The sequence below is a fragment of the Quercus suber genome, unplaced genomic scaffold (assembly GCF_002906115.3).
Source record: "Quercus suber isolate HL8 unplaced genomic scaffold, Cork oak 2.0 scaffold_533, whole genome shotgun sequence".
NCBI classification, from domain to species: Eukaryota; Viridiplantae; Streptophyta; class Magnoliopsida; order Fagales; family Fagaceae; genus Quercus; species Quercus suber.
The window spans coordinates 115978-132804 of record NW_027069981.1 but is presented as its reverse complement, the minus strand read 5'-3'; the positions used below and the strand labels follow the sequence as shown (position 1 = coordinate 132804).

The window sequence follows — 16827 nt, the reverse complement described above, 5'->3', positions numbered from 1 at the left end:
TCCATAAATTTGTCCAAAAAAATTTAAAACCAAAGGGAACAACCCCATTATGTACAACATTTGACAAAAAGAAATTAAAAAATAAAAAATAAATAAAAACTTGAGCTCAATATCAAAACTTGTAAAAACCCCAATTCCAAACTTAAAGATAGAGTCTACATGATTTATTGATGTAAATACAATAAAATATTATGAGATTACCTTAATTGAAATGAAAGATTTGGAATCAAAGTTCTGGTTTAACTGAAATTTGATAAGTTGTGAAGAGAAAAGGTTTAGTTTTAGATGACCAAGTGAAAGCAAATAAGACCAAATCGTTAAAATACTGTTTTAAACAGTCTGAGAATCTCAATTACCAATGTCTACCAGACATTTTGTATGACCTCGGTTGGCCGAGTGTCTAATGAAAATGCATGCAATGCAAAATATAAAAGGTTGAATTCTCAGTTTCTTCGAGAGTACTATATATAATAATTCCTCTCTACTGTAAAAATTACTTGCACAAAGATTAAAACACAAAGAAAAACATGTCTTTGGCTCTTTCACAAAGAATTTACATGTTTATAGATGCTTAGATCCTAGAGTTGTTGGTTTACATCGTTTGCCATCTTTGCAAAGGAAGGCTCATGTGTTGGTCAAAGCATAGATGTCCTCACTCCATGAAAAGTGGGAAATTTGTGCTCTAATTTATGACATGTTGGTTTCCACTGCCTACAAGAGGGCTTAAGATGTTGACTACATGCCATATTCGGCCTTTGGTATGGCCTGTGAGTAGTGCAATGTCCTGCAAGCTCAGCCACTCTTATATGCTCTCCATGGCTCCTCATCAGGGTTAATAGTTTGATCAATGGCCATGGGGATGCGCTCCTTGTTGTTTAGAATCTTACAAAACCATGTGACACAGATGAGGGTTCTCATCCTGGCAAATTATCATCTACTGCTTTTCTACCAGTAATCAGCTGCATCAAAACCACTCCAAATGCATATACATCCGCTTTGGTGGTCACTCTTCCTGTAGCTATTGACAAGGGAAAAGAACTCATCAAGATGACTTGCAATGGTTCAGACTAGTGACATCTAACTAAAAAATAATTATTCATGGTGAAGCACTAGTGTCAACATAACTTGGTCCCAAAATACATCTGCATCATGAGGAATGTTAAACAGATATATGATAACAAATTTTTTTTGAATACGCTACATAGCAATTTACTTTTAGATATTGCATGAGCCCATAGAATTGCATGTGGACAAGTACATTGGATAAACAAAAAATATATATGATATTTTATGAAAACAAGCTAAAAATAGATAAGAAAGATGGAAGAATATATAACTTTGAGATATATTTATTTTATTATGTTTAGATATATTATTTTGAAATTGAGTTAATAAGTTAGCAAAATAGAAGTTTAGAATGTAGAAGAATATAAAATAGTATGTATAAGTAATATAAGTGTACTTTGATTGTTAAAAAAGTAGATTTGAATTCAATATTTTTTCTAATTCTAAGACTATGCTAAAATTTTGCCTTCAAACGGATGCGAATGCCTAAATACTATAACACTCTTCGTCAATGACAGGATGAGAGGTTATTTACAAATTATTTATACACAAATAAAGTCAGTTGACTGACTTAGTATCAGAAAAGCTTCGACGACATCAACTGATACTACTCATGATTGATGCTAAGTGACTATTGGATTGCAGTTGAATGCATAACACCTTATTAATGAAATGCAAAAAACGGAGTTAGCATTTACTCATATTTTCCTTTTGGGCATTTTGACTTGACAAAATACGTTCACGCACTGTTCATGCACTGTTCACGCAATATTAATATAAAAGTGGGCCCACAACACTATTTACACATTTAAAAATTATTTTGCTACAGTGTTTTCAGCAACAATCAGTTTTCAGCAACTTTAGCAACTGCTATCCAAACGGACCCAGATCTATCAATATTCAACTAAGACACAAGAACATAAAATCTTAGGCTTTGTTACCTCCATATTCTGGCGCAAGATAACCAAATGTCCCAGCTAATCGCGTGATACAGAGTTCTTCCCATCAGGCGCAATTTTAACCAAACCAAAATCTGCAACCTTGCCTCATACATTCCAAGAAGTATGTTGGAAGGTTTTAAATCTCTATGAATGAAAATTTGTGGAGCAAACTATGCAAATATTCCATTCCGCGTGCCACATCCATTGCTATTTGAATCCTCTGCTTCCAAGTAAGAGAGACCCATTCTCACCCAAATCAAACAAATGTTGTGTTAACGACCCCTGTGGCATATACTCATATACCAAAAGTCTCTCGTTCTCATTGATACAACATCCTAAAAGAGAAACCAAATGTCTATGCCTCACTTTATTAAGGACTGAAATCTCCGCCTGAAATTCATTGATTCCTTTGCTACCCATTGCAGCAGATTCCATCCTTTTCACAGCAACCTTGGTCCCATCATGGTATTCTCCTTTGTAGACAACTCCAAAACCTCCCCTACCCAAAATGTTATCTTCATTGAAATTGTTGGTCGCCTGTTTTAGAACTTCAATCGAAATTTCAATATTCCGTACACTTCTACTTTCAGGATTCTCCACTACTTCAATCTTCGATGAAATTGTTGGTGCCTGTGCCTTCTACTAAAATAACATTTAATCGAGACCAATAACATGACCACAAGAAATATGATCACAGCAATAACTATACTAGCAATCATCCCAGGCGAGATGGAAGTACCACTCGACCCCATTACAGTCGTATTGCCACTAGGCGATGTGCCATCGAACCTGACAATTACTCCCTCCACTTCCAGAGCTAGGAGTATTCTTCCCAATCAAAGGATTACCGGTCGTAGTTAGCTTCACGGAATCTCCAAATTTCGGTATCAACCCAGTAAGGTTATTGTTCGAAACGTCGAGAACCGAAGGCTTGTCATGTTGGTGAGAGCATCCGGAATGGAACCCGTCAAATTGTTATCATTCAGATACAAATTCCTCAACGATGGAGTTTTGCAAAGACAGGCGAGATCGTCCCAACGAATTGCTGCTTAGCGAAATTGATAGTGATAATATTCCCCTGTGAATCGCAGTTAATGAAAGTCCAGCCAGTACAAGCATTGTTACCTGTCCAAGAATTGGCTAGCTTGATTGGATACCCAAAAGCCGAAGCGATTTCGAGCAATGTGGTCACTAGGGACAACAAGGACCTGGGGTGTTCTTAAAGAAGCTATGATACCTCAAGAGTGTGATTGGTCACGCTAGATGGGAACTGTGGGTAAGACCCTTGGAGGACATTGTTATCCAAGGAAACGTTTCTCAATGAGGGAATTGACATCAGTGAGGCTGGGATGAGGCCTGTAAACTGGTTGTCTCTGAGTTGAAGATCAAACAAACTTGTACAGTTTGACAAGTCTGGATGGGACCAGTGAACTGGTTCTTATGTAGCCACACTTGGGACAAGTGGTCATCGAGACAACACTCATGGTACCCGAAAGCCATTTTGTGGTGTTGAGCCAAGAGGTTTTGAATCCCGGATTCCCCAAAGGATTTAGGTAAGTGCCATTGAGATTTTGTAAAAAGTCGGAGATCCTGAAGACTCGGGAAGGAACCAAAGATATCTGGTAAAGACCCAATAATGTTTGCATTGCTAGCATAGAAAGTGACTAACTAGTGGCCTGAGTCAACTCGGTGGAGATGGTCCAAGGTGCAAGACAAGGTTTTGGCTCAAGGTTAAGATTTGTAAGCTTGTGAGTCCTTGGAAGAAACCTGAAGGAATGGGTGAAATTGTTTTGTCAAGGTAGAGTTTTTGAAGAGAAGTGAGGTTGGCAAGGGAGGGGAGAGGTCCAGAGAAAGAGTTCCTTGGAGAGAAGAGTGGTGAGTTGGGTGAGAGTGCCAGATCGGAAGGAAGAATCCTGTGAGAGACTGGAAGTAAGTGATGGAGGTGACACGGTTGCTTCCGTCGCAGTTAACGTTTTTCCACTTGCAGAGTCTGTGGTGGCGACCAGCCGCTTGGGGCGGGCGAAGGAGGCAGGAGCTTGGCCATGGCTGCGAGTCATCGCAATGAAAGAGTTAGAAAGGAGAAATGAAGGTGGTAGAGATAGATCAGCCGAACCATTTGAGATTAAGAGAGAGAGAGAGAGAGAGAGAGAGATGGGTTTGAAGTCTGGCAGTGTTGATGTTCAAAGGTAAGGACTTTTTTTATTTTTTGTACCCAAGAAGGAGAGACATGTGAGCCGTGTTGGAAGGCCAAGTTACTGTTAGAATTTTTCTAAACAAAAAACAAAAAATTGTCATGGTTAGTAGTTGGCACTGGCAGCTAGCTGACCTTGAAATATATAAAATAGTAAAACGTCACCGTCATTTTAAGGCGAAAAGCACATTTTAGTCCTTACATTTTTAGGCAATTTCTATTTTAGTCCATAAATTTTATTTTTACCGTTTTTAGTCCCTATCCTGAAAAACGGTTCCGTTTTGGTCCTTGCCGTTACATCAGAAACGGATATTGCTGACGTGACAAACGGCAATAATAAATAATATTTGTTTAATGTCCACGTGGCCTAATTAATAATAAAAAATATTTTTTGACATTAAAAAATGCCACGTCAGCATATAAATTAAAAAAAATAATTTATTAATTTTAACTAAATAAAAAAATTAAAAACAGAATAAAAAATTAAAAATTTTATGAATTGAGATTTAAGTGTGTCTTGAACAAGAACAACAAGAACACAAACTTAAACCCAATTACATAAACCCAGAAATAAAAAATAAAAAAAAAATAAAAAAAAAAAAAAAAAACCAAACCCTAAGATCAAAGTATAGCTTGAAGAAGATCAAAATGAACATAATTCCAGATCCAAGAACAAAGAAAGAAAAAACACAGTTTCAAAAAAAAAAAAAAAAAAAAAAAAAACACCCATCAGCATCAGCTGCCACGCGTGGGTACATCTCCCAATTCCCAATTGCCAAGCACTAATCGATGGGTTGGATGCCACATGCAGGTTTTTAATTAGATTTTTTGGAAGAATAAGTTCTTCCAAAGAACATTCATATGTTCTCTCTCTCTCTCTCTCTCTCTCTCTCTCTCTCTCTCTCACACAGAAGCCGATTTTCATTTATGGTATTTTAGTTTTCTGGGTTTGTTTTTTGGTGGTTGGTTCGGGTTTATGGATTTATGGGTCTTTGATCTTTCTATTTTCCTTAACTGATTGAGTGCTTGAGAATGGGACTTCATCTAGATCGAATCTCAAACTTGGGCTCTCTTCAACGATGGAGCTTTATGGACCAGTGAAGGCGGCCAAACACGCTGAAATCGAAGACTTCGACACCTCCACTTGAAGACTCGGCTTCTTAGGTTCAAAATCTCAGATCTTCGATCATGGTTTTAGTTTTACATGGGTTTGGATTCTCAATTTCATATGGGTTTGTTTGTATTGGGAAGTTACAAGGATCGGTTGGGTTTGAAGGGATTTTGCTCTAATGGTCTTTGTTTGTTTCAAATTTTTCTAGTTCTGAAATTTATGGGTTAATTTGTTTTCTAGGTGATATTTGTGGGTTGCTCTAGATCTATTGTTGGGTTTATGTTTGTGTTCTTGCTGGAGATCAGTTTGTGTTTGGTTTAAGTTGATTTTGTGTTGGTTTCTCGGAAAAATGAGAAAATCTGGGTTTGAGTTGTGATTTTGTATATCTGGGTTTTGTGGTTTGAGAAAATCTGAGTTTTTTGGTATGAGAAAATCTAAGAAGATCTGCTGTTGGTTTTGTGTTTGTGTTCTTGCTGGAGATCGATTTGTGTTTGTGTTTGTGTTCTTACGTTTGGTTGACAAGAAAGGGCAAGAAAATGTGAGAAAATCTGGGCATGTGTTCTTATGTCTAAAATCTGGGTTTGTGTTCCTTAGTGTTCTTGTTGAAGATGAATACAGATCTAAATTGATATATTTTTTGGATTTTAATTTTTTTTTGTTACTTTTTAATTTTTAATTCTGTTTTTTATTTTGTTAAATTGATAAATTATTTTTTTAATTTATATGCTGACGTGGCATTTTTTAATGTCAAAAAATATTTTTTTATTATTAATTAGGCCACGTGGACATTAAACAAATATTATTTATTATTGCCGTTTGTCACGTCAGCAATATCCGTTTCTGATGTAACGGCAAGGACCAAAACGGAACCGTTTTTCAGGATAGGGACTAAAAGCGGTAAAAATAAAATTTAGGGACTAAAATAGAAATCGCCTAAAAATGTAGGGACTAAAATGTGCTTTTCGCCTCATTTTAATTTAAACAAAAAAAAAAAAAAAAAAAAAAAAAAAAAAAAAAAAAAAAAAACAAAACAAAACAAAACAAAAACAAAAAATTGTCATGGTTAGTAATTGGCAGCTAGCTGACCTTGAAAATATATAAAATAGCAAAAAGCCACCGTCATTTTAATTTAGACAAGAAAGAAAAAAAAGAAAAAAAAAAGAGAGGCTGTTGTTAATGTAATAGATTTTTTTTTTTTTTTTATATATATAAAATAAAAAATCTATTCTTACTTAATCTAAGTGTATATGTGTGAAGTTCATTCCTAAATACTTGAACCTCAGCCCTTACCCCTACACCCTACAAACACTTATATTTGTAGAGTGATCATTGCACAAAAGGTGTGCGGTGGTAATAGATTGTTAATGATAAGTAGAAAAGTAATATTAGTGAGCCAATTTAGAATCAACAATAGTATATCATGATGTGAAAAATGTTGTCAAATTTTTTTGTATATACTATTTATTCTTTAGACTATTATTCTTTGAATGGAAGCTGGCTATGAAGACTTGAAACTTATCTTAAATTATTATATTCTTTGTCTGGAAAGAAAGTTGCATGAAGATTTTGGCCATTGCAAAATTAAGACTCAAGACTTAAGAGTGAACCTTGACTTCGTAATTGAAGACTTTACGTTGTTTCAGACCATCTAGATCCGCTAATTCGTATCCACTGATCATGCTTGACATTATTGAAGACAAATAGACTCTCTCTAACTTGCTCAGTAATGCTCTCAACTTACTAAAGAGTCTTGTAATTTAACTAATTGACATTTTTTGATATTTTCAACAGAGACATGCGTGTAGTGTTCAAATCTCCCACCGCTAATTATTGATCAATATATATAAAGCAATACTCTTGACTTGAAAGAAATATTTTTCTAGTTGCATTTTTACAAAATATGTTATAATTTGGATTCTCTAAGTAAGTTTTGAATAACAATTTTCATTGATAATGTGGCAAAAATAATTGAAATAATACTGCATAAAGCATTTTTAGATAAAATCATGAAATTACATAGTACATGTTGTGAACCACAACAACATTAATCCTAAACAGGAAAATAATCCAACCCAAGGTCTTGTCAATTGCTGTCACACAGATAAAACTTATTAGCCCCCACATGGACACAATAAATATCACATATATGAAACTTAATAGTCATCTCATAAACAAAACTCAATAACAGTCATATAGATGGGTGCTTAGATACCAATGTCACAAAGACTAGGGTTCCATGCAAGCTGGGCAATCACTAACATCTCACAGAAGGATAAAACATAAGGAGCTTATGTATAGGTTTAAAATAATTAAACTACACAACATATTGTTCGGTGGTTTCAAATAAAATACTGTCAATATCTCACAAAGATTTATAAATAAGCTCACAACTTTTCCATAATAATTCCCAAACAATAAGTTTTCCGACCGGTATCACAAATAATGGATCTCTACAAATTTTCAGGTTATCCTATAAATTCAATAAATAATTAGGAGTTGTTACAAAATATGTAAATCTGAATGATTTTCTATGTTTTGAAAAGAACAAGTTGAATACTTACATATTATTATGATGTTTGTTGAACTTTTTAGAAATTTTCAACCCTGAATCTCCTCCTAAATTTTATAATTAGCCAAATACCTGGGTGCATACAAAACAGAAAATTCTGGACTTGCATTTTAGGATGTTTAGGAGCTATACTTTGTTAGTTTGGTAAACTAAAAAGGGTAATCTGGGTAAGTCTATATGTATACCAAACTTGAAAATCTTGATTTGATGTTAATGGGGGAAAACAACTATGAAAATCGAATACTATAAACTATCAAAATTTGTTTTGTAATAATTGAGTTGAGTCAATTTGAGTATTAAATCATTAAGATTATTTTATTTTATTTTAGTTTTTGAGCAAAAATCGAAACTAAACCACGGAGAATGGGATGCACTTGCCTTCAAAGTATCATCGAGAAATTATACAGTTCCCATGGTAGATGAGTGATGTGATTCACCATTCCACTAAAAGACTCTCACATATTTAAAATTGCTGAGTCAGTATTCAATTTTTATTTAAAACTTCACAATTTTAAATAAGTGTGAGTCTTTTACTGGAATGGTGGACCACATCACTTGTCCACCATGAGGATCTTATAATTTTTCCAAACTATAAAGCTTGGTTGAATCACCCCTCTCAACTTTGAACCTTTTTTATATATATTATTTTGAGAATAACTTTGAGCTAGATTATATATTTAAGTTTGGAATTTGTTTTTTTTTGGAAAAAAAAAAAAAAAACTCCAACTTTATTACGTACTACTTGATTAACTTTCCCCATAGATAAGTAAATAAATATAGTGACCAAAAATTTCTTTGCATGCATAAATCTATATTGATGATTTCCTAAATTGTTTAGAGTACATTGTTTGAATTAATTAGAAAGATTGATTTTAATTTATGAACTTATATTATGGCTAGAAGTCATATACAATTTTTACTAACAAATAGAGACACGTTATTGAAGACATTGCGGAGGACATTGTCCCCTTTGTAACTGCCGACGTTTCTTAAGGTTTTTTTTTTCAATAATAGCCCAGTCTGGACAACCAATCCAGTTTCTCCCAAAAAAAATAGAGACACGTTATTTACGTGCGAGATTGAGTATATTTATTTTTCTTTTTTCTTTTTCTCTTTTCTTTTTTTTTTCTTTTGGTACAAACAAGATTGAGTGTATTTCTAAATTTATTGATTAATAATTAATGTTAGATACAATCTTTAATTTTTCTTAATAAATGATTTTCTAGCAGATTCTTACACATAAGAGGATAGTCCAAAATGAGACAGAAAAAGAGAAGTCAAAGTTAAGAGTCGTCAATGGGCCGAGTCAGGCCAGCCCAACCCATTTTTACTTGGCCCATGAGCATAATGGGCTATTAACTAGTTAACGGATTAAGTCGGGCTGGGCCAAAAGAGAAAACCTCATCCCATAACCCTGCCAATGGGCGATGCCCATTTTGTCTTTAGCGAGCTGGGCTATCAGGTTGGGCCCATAGGCGATGCCCATTTTGAAGGAATAATCAATCTATTTTTTTAAATGAAAGAATTAAAGAATTTAATACTTAATTACAAATTTTTTTACAGTCAAATCTATTTAATTTTTTGTTTTGTTGATGGAAAGCTATTTAATTTTTTTTTATTAAGGCTTTAAATAGTTTTTTATTTTTATCTTTAATAAAAAAATGTCAAATGGTTAATTTAAATTTGCTAGACTACTAGAAAAATATATATTTAGTAAACTAAGTTTAGCACAATTACTTTGAGTATCTTAGTGGTTGAGGGAGTTTTCTTAAGAAATTCCTCTATAATATTTTAAAATCAATCCGTCATACATTTCCTATATATTTTTGTTATGAATTATAAGTTATTGGGCTGGGCCAACAGGTTAGGCTACTGGGCTAGCCCATCGGGTACCCATGGGCATAAAAACTAGCCCACGGCCTCACCCATTGGGCTAGTGGACTACCCATGGGCCTCAATAACAACAGACCGGGCCGCCCATTAGCCTGGTAGGCCATCGAGTTTCTGGGTCGGGCTATGAGCAATAGGCTATTTGATGACCCTTAGTCAAAGTCAAAGCTAATTTTTCTATCCATGTGTTTTTCTTTTTCCTTTTAAATTAATAAAAAACCTTCAGCTATTTTTATTTTCCTTTCGACCTTAAAAAGATAGATTAAATTAATGTTTCGCACAGTATTTACATTGTTATATTAGATATTTATGTTTATGTGAAAGACTTTGCATTAGTCCAACTCCAAACCAAGGGTATTGTTTTGGCAAACAAGTTGCTCAAAGATTTCGGCTATTGGAAATCTCTTCCGATAATGTACTTGACTTTTTTATGTATAGAGGACTTTAGGTTATTTTGGATTATCTAGATCAATAGTCTTTTTTTATTTTTTGGTAATAAATCTTTATCTATAGTCATCATCTACTAATGAAATTCTAGTTGGTAGTAAAATTTCCATACCCATACTTTGTCCAAAAAAAAAAAAAAAATCCGATCATGATTAATACAAAAGGCAAGTTTTCCATTTCATTAAGTCTAGATTCACAAAAAAAAAAAAGAAAAAAAAAGTGTTTCTAATTCAATTTAAAAATAACAAGATTACAAATAGATTATACAAAGTTTATAAAAGTCCCATTTAAATTCATTACTTTTGTAAAAAAAATAAATAAATGAAAATTCTTAAGTGATTCTAATACAATGTTATACATTTAAAATTCTTAATTTATTAAGTTACTCATACTTTCTAGTAAACAGTAAATACATACATAACTATGTACCACTTTTTTTTTTTTGGGCTTAGCATAACTATGTACCACTGTGTGTAGGAGTGTTTTGGTCTTAAATGTCGGTTTCCTCCTAAAGGTTGGCCTCTAAAGAAAAATTTCTGGCCCTATTGGGAAAATCAGGTATTTGATGACTTTTGTGCCCAATTTAGTATCGAGACTATTTATGGGTAGAATATAACCATAAAACAATTGACGGCAGCACTCCCAAAATCAAAACTGATAGTGACCTACTTGAAAGCCAAACATCATCAACGGAGAAATTTTCTTATGCAGGCATATGAGACATCCCTCTCACTCACATGTGAGCCCCCACAAAAATCCTACCTCATAGCATATAACCAATGCTAATTCACAAATCACTTTTGTCATTGGTTTCATCATCAATCTAGTTGTTAAGTGTCTTAACACTATGTGGATCAATCAACTTTAGATTTCTAACTGACCCAACTTTGTATTTTCTTAGAAACTGAAATTTAATCTATTCAGCTCATATTTTGTGCATCCTCAATTTAACTACAGAGCCACATCTATTTTTTAAGCATGTTCATTTCATGCGTTCTGAAGAATATATGACATGCACAATGCACAAGAAGCAAAGATTAATGAAAAGCAATCGCGCACATATAAACAATCATTTAAAAAAAAAATTAGGACACAGAAGAATTGGGACTAGGAACATCATCAAAATTTTCCAAATGCGTTGTCTTCTCGTCAGGGGATGGAGTTAGAAAATTGTCTTTAGGGGGCCGGTCAAGACTAAATGATCATATTAATTCATAAAAAATGTGTGTCTCTATTACATAAATGTATGACCTCCACTATTGAATTTTCAAACATCAATTTCAAGATTTACTTCTCCAAATGTCAAACACAAAAACAAATAGTACTAGATGTGTTTATCAAACCAAATTCTACCTAAATCTGGTTGTTTGAGTATGTTAATATGAAATACTAGATTAAAATAATGAATATAGACCATCAATTAGTTTTATAAATAAATGAAAAAAAAAAATTGACGGTAGCACTCCCAAAATCAAAACTGATAGTGACCTACTTGAAAGCCAAACATCATAAATGGAGAAATTTTCTTATGCAGGCATATGAGACATCCCTCTCACTCACATGTGAGCCCCCACAAAAATCCTACCTCATAGCATATAACCAATGCTAATTCACAAATCATTTTTGTCATTGGTTTCATCATCAATCTAGTTGTTAAGTGTCTTAACACTATGTGGATCAATCAACTTTAGATTTCTAACTGACCCAACTTTGTATTTTCTTAGAAACTGAAATTTAATCTATTCAGCTCATATTTTGTGCATCCTCAATTTAACTTCAGAGCCACATCTATTTTTTAAGCATGTTCATTTCATGCGTTCTAAATATATGACATGCACAATGCACAAGAAGCAAAGATTAATGAAAAGCAATCGTGCATATATAAACAATCATTTAAAAAAAAAAATTAGGACACAGAAGAATTGGGATTAGGAACATCATCAAAATTTTCCAAATGCGTTGTCTTCTCGTCAGGGGATGGAGTTAGAAAATTGTCTTTAGGGGGCCGGTCAAGACTAAATGATCATATTAATTCATAAAAAATGTGTCTCTATTACATAAATGTATGGCCTCCACTATTGAATTTTCAAACATCAATTTCAAGATTTACTTCTCCAAATGTCAAACACAAAAACAAATATTACTAGATGTGTTTATCAAACCAAATTCTACCTAAATCTGGTTGTTTGAGTACGTTAATATGAAATACTAGATTAAAATAATGAATATAGACCATCAATTAGTTTTATAAATAAATGAAAAAAAAAAAAATCATCAACCTCAAAATAAATAAATAGAAATTCAAGTTTGATTGAAATGGATAGAAATTGGAAGCAAAATAGAATGAAAAAAGAGATAAAGAAACGGAAGTGTGAAAAGATTGAAGACAGTAAGTGTAAAACTATGAGAACATTTGCATAAGTGATGAGGTCTCTTGGAAGGTGGCCGTAAAGTACAATATTGGAAAAACATCTTGAAAATGTGAAGTAGTTTCTTTATTGTAAAAGTGATTAAGACCGTAAAACTTATGAAAGTAATGGGCTTGTTGACGTGATGGGTAAAAAAGGTCAAAGTAATCAAGTATATTTGAATGAAAGTGAAGCCTTTTTCTCCCCGTGTCCTTTCTGTCATGGCAGAAGACTCGGTTGACACAATAACTTCACAAGCGGCTAAACTCAGCTGGCTTAAAGGTAAGATCAATCTAGAGGTGGTCACACCCTCCAGTGAAAGTTCAAAGAAGCTTTTGATTGGTAAGATTCTATCCAACAAGTCCTTTCCAAGGAATTTAGTCAAAGAAATTTTAGTGAAAGCTTGGAATGTGATAAATGATATAGAAGTGACTGTAGTAGACAAGAACGTTTTTATGTTTTCATTTCTACTTGAGTCAGACGTGAGATGTGCTTGGGATAGAAGGCCCTGGACAGTCAAGGGCGATCATTTAATCCTAAAATTTTTCTGCTCTAATATCAGTGTGTCTGAAGTAGATTTTTCCACCTCTGAATTCTGGTTTAGATCCATGGTCTCCCGCTCAACAGAAGAAGTAAGGAGAACGTGCTGAAAATTGGTAGTATAGCAGGTAAAGCTTTGGATTCTAATTTGGTTGGTCCTGGTTCTGGGATTTGGAGCAAAAGTGTTAAAGTTCGGGTGGAATTAGACATTCGTTGCCCGTTATTGCCAGGTTTCCCTTTGGAAAGGGATAATCTTCCTATACTGTGGATCCCCTTTAAGTTTGAAAATTTGGGGAATTTTTGTTTTGGTTTTGGTTTGCTTGGCCATGATCTCCGTAACTGTCTAGAATTGGGAGTCTAGAACTGTGGTTTCTTTGGAAAGTGGCTAAGAGCGGATAATGGAGAATTTCAACTGGGTATCAAGTTGGATGATTTTATCATTCCAAATCGTCAAGTAATGGTGTCCACGCTCCCAGCTTCAAGGCCCTCTATCCAAATAAACCAGTCCAGTCGGATCCAAACAGCCATGGATTCTCGGGATGAAATGATTGCAAGGGAGGCACATGGCAAAAGAGAAGAACCAGTGGAGGTCCTTGAGCAGTGTAAGATGGTGACTCTCCTTCAGAATGATGGGACTTCATTGGAGAAGGTTACTGATGTCCGGTTAAATCCCTTAGTAAGTCCCAATCTTTGTTCCAATCTAGTTACATCTCAACCCCATCGTTAGGGCCCAGACTGCTATCCTTTGGACTCTCCCATACACAAGAATGTTGGCCCATCTTATACCAGACCCACTATCACAAAAATATCTACCTCTCAACCTCCAAACTAAATTAGCCCACATCCTCGTCCGTTGCTAGGAAATAAAAGAAAGGCAAGGCACTTAAGCCCCTCAAAATCCCTAAATACCTCGCTCAAAAAATCAAAACACAATATCACCCACACCTCACCCAAGCTCACTCACACTCCTTCCCATCCTTTACCAAAGCATTCTAGTCCTTACAGGAGAAGATCACTCAAAGTGCTAGCTAGAGCAAAGGCAGTTTCTCGTACTCAAAAATTAAAAAATGGTAAGGATGATTCCTTTATATCTCTCTGCACTTCTTCTACATCTTCCTCAAATGTATCTGCTATGGCCGAGGAGGCGGGCTTTACCATGCCCCCCTCCTCGCCATGAGGACCATTGCATGGAATTGTCGGGGTGTTGGCAGAGCTCCGATAGTTAGAGCTCTTAAGGAGCTAATCCGAGAGTCTAATCCGGACATAGTTTTCCTCTCAGAAACAAAAATAAATTCTCCAAAGATAAATAAGTTATGCAATAGATTAATATTTGCTAACTTGTGGTGTTTTAATTCTAATGGAAAATCTGGTGGTCTTGCACTTTTTTGGAGACTTGGTGTTGAAATATAAGTAGTATTTTCCAATAGGAATATGATAGTGGCTCTAGTTTATTCGGATCCTCTTGAAGCACCTTGGCTTCTTTTTGCTATCTACTATCCTTTTCAAAGGTCCAAAAGGAAAAAATTCTGGGAGTTGCTAGAGAACATGGTTTCTTCATTTTCAGGGCCTTGGGCAGTGATTGGAGATCTCAACTGTATCAAGAGGGCGAAAGAGAAATGTGGTGGTCGGTTAGTGGCAGAAAGCTCAGTGAATTGTCTCAGAGATTTTATGATGAATACGGGTGCTATTGATCTTGGTTTTATTGGTCCTTCATTCACATGGTCTAATAGAAGGGAAGGTTTGGCCAATATAAAAGAAATATTGGACCAATGTTTGTGTGATCAAGAGTGGCAGACATTATTCCCCAAGGCTAGGGTCAGACACCTGTGCAACTCCAACTCGAATCATAATCCGATAATGCTTGATACTCATTTAGATTCTGGGAAGTGGCCTCGTCCATTTCGTTTTGAAGCTATGTGGACCAAGGAGGAGGGTAGTAGACGGGCGATGGAAGGTGCATGGCAAACTCGAGTGGGGGGCTCTCATGGCTTCAAATGAGCTAAAAAGCTGTTAGTGACTTGTCGTAATCTCTTGCGATGGAATAAGGAAAAGTTTGGAAACACAAAGGAAAAAATCAAAGATCTTCAAAATAAAATTTCTTTGATTCAACAAGCGGTTCCTTCGAGAGAGAATTTGAACACCGAGGCTTCTCTAAACTTAGAACTTGATGACTGGCTAACAAGAGAAGACCTACGGTTACAGCAGATTTCTAGAGAACTGTGGGTTAAAGAGAGGGATTGTAATTCTAGATTTTTCCATCTCTCAACCATCATCAAAAGGCGTAGGAATTGCATTTCAGAGATAAAGTTGGATGATGGGTTGTGGATTAGAGATCGGGAGGATATCCAAAGATATTTTTTGGAAAACTTCTCCACTCTGTACAATTCTTGTCATCCCCAGTTCCCTGTGAATCTTGAGAATCTCATTCAGCAGTGTGTTTCTGATCAAGAAAATCTAGGGCTGTGTAAAGTTCCCTCTAGAGATGAGATTAAAAAAGTGGTGTTCGGGATGAAAGCCTTTAAAGCTCCAGGTCCAGATGGCTTCCCAGCTCTTTTTTATAAGCATTACTAGGACATTGTGGGTGACTAACTAGTTTTTGTTGTCCAGAGTTTCTTTCTTAATGGCTGGCTTCTGAAAGATTTCAATAAAACATTCATCTCTCTTATTCCAAAAAAGAAAGGTGCACATAATTTTAATCATTTTCGTCCTATCGGTCTATGTAATGTGAGTTATAAGGTGATATCGAAAATCATTGTCAATAGACTGAGACCTCTTTTAGATAAAATGGTGGATCCAGCCCAAGTGGCCTTTGTCCCGAATAGATGGATTAATGAAAATATGGTTCTGGCTCATGAGATTGTGCAAAGTTTCAAACACACAGGGAAGAAGAATGGTTTTCTTGGAATCAAACTAGACTTTCAAAAAGCTTATGATAGAATGGAATGGAGTTTTCTGTTGGAGTTTCTTAGAGATTTTGGTTTTAGCAGCACTTTTGTTAACCTCATTCATCAATGTCTATCTTCAGTTGAATTTTCTCTTTTATTAAATGGGGGTCAATGTCCAAGTTTCTCCCCCTCCCGGGGCCTTAAGCAAGGTGACCCAATATCACCTTATCTGTTTATTTTGGGCAGTGAAGTTCTTCTGAGGCTTATAAACAGGGAAGTTGATCAAAAGAGGCTATTTGGTGTTAAAGTGTCCAATATTGCTCCTACCATTTCTAAGCTGTGTTATGCTAATGACATCATATTATTTTGCAAGGAAAAATATTTTGAGCTAGCCACCCTCAAAGTTTGCCTGGAGAAGTATTGTTCTTGGTCAAGTCTGTCCATTAACATAGAAAAATCTGGTTGTTTCCCCTCTAAAGGGGTGAGCTCTCAATTTATCAATCAAGTGACATGTAGTTGGGGTCTGAACATTCTGTCAAATAACACCACCTACCTTGGTGTTCCTCTCTTTCTGTCTAGAAGCAGGAATCAAGATTTCAAATACATTAAATAAAGGTTGGATTGCAAGCTAAGTGGATGGAAAAGCAAAAATTTGTCTTGGTTTGGGAGAGCAACTCTAATCAAATCGGTAGCCCAAGCCATTCTAGTCTATTCTATGTCTGCCATCCAGTTTCCTAAAGGTCTTTGTGAGTAACTTGACGCGTCAACTCGTAGATTTTG

The 16827-nt window shown here is 35.1% G+C and overlaps 1 pseudogene; it reads right to left on the bottom strand.

Annotated features, from left to right (window-relative positions):
- Positions 1–635: 635 nt before the first annotated feature.
- Positions 636–4050, bottom strand: LOC136063480 (receptor-like kinase TMK4; annotated as a pseudogene).
- Between the last annotated feature and the right edge of the window lie 12777 nt (positions 4051–16827).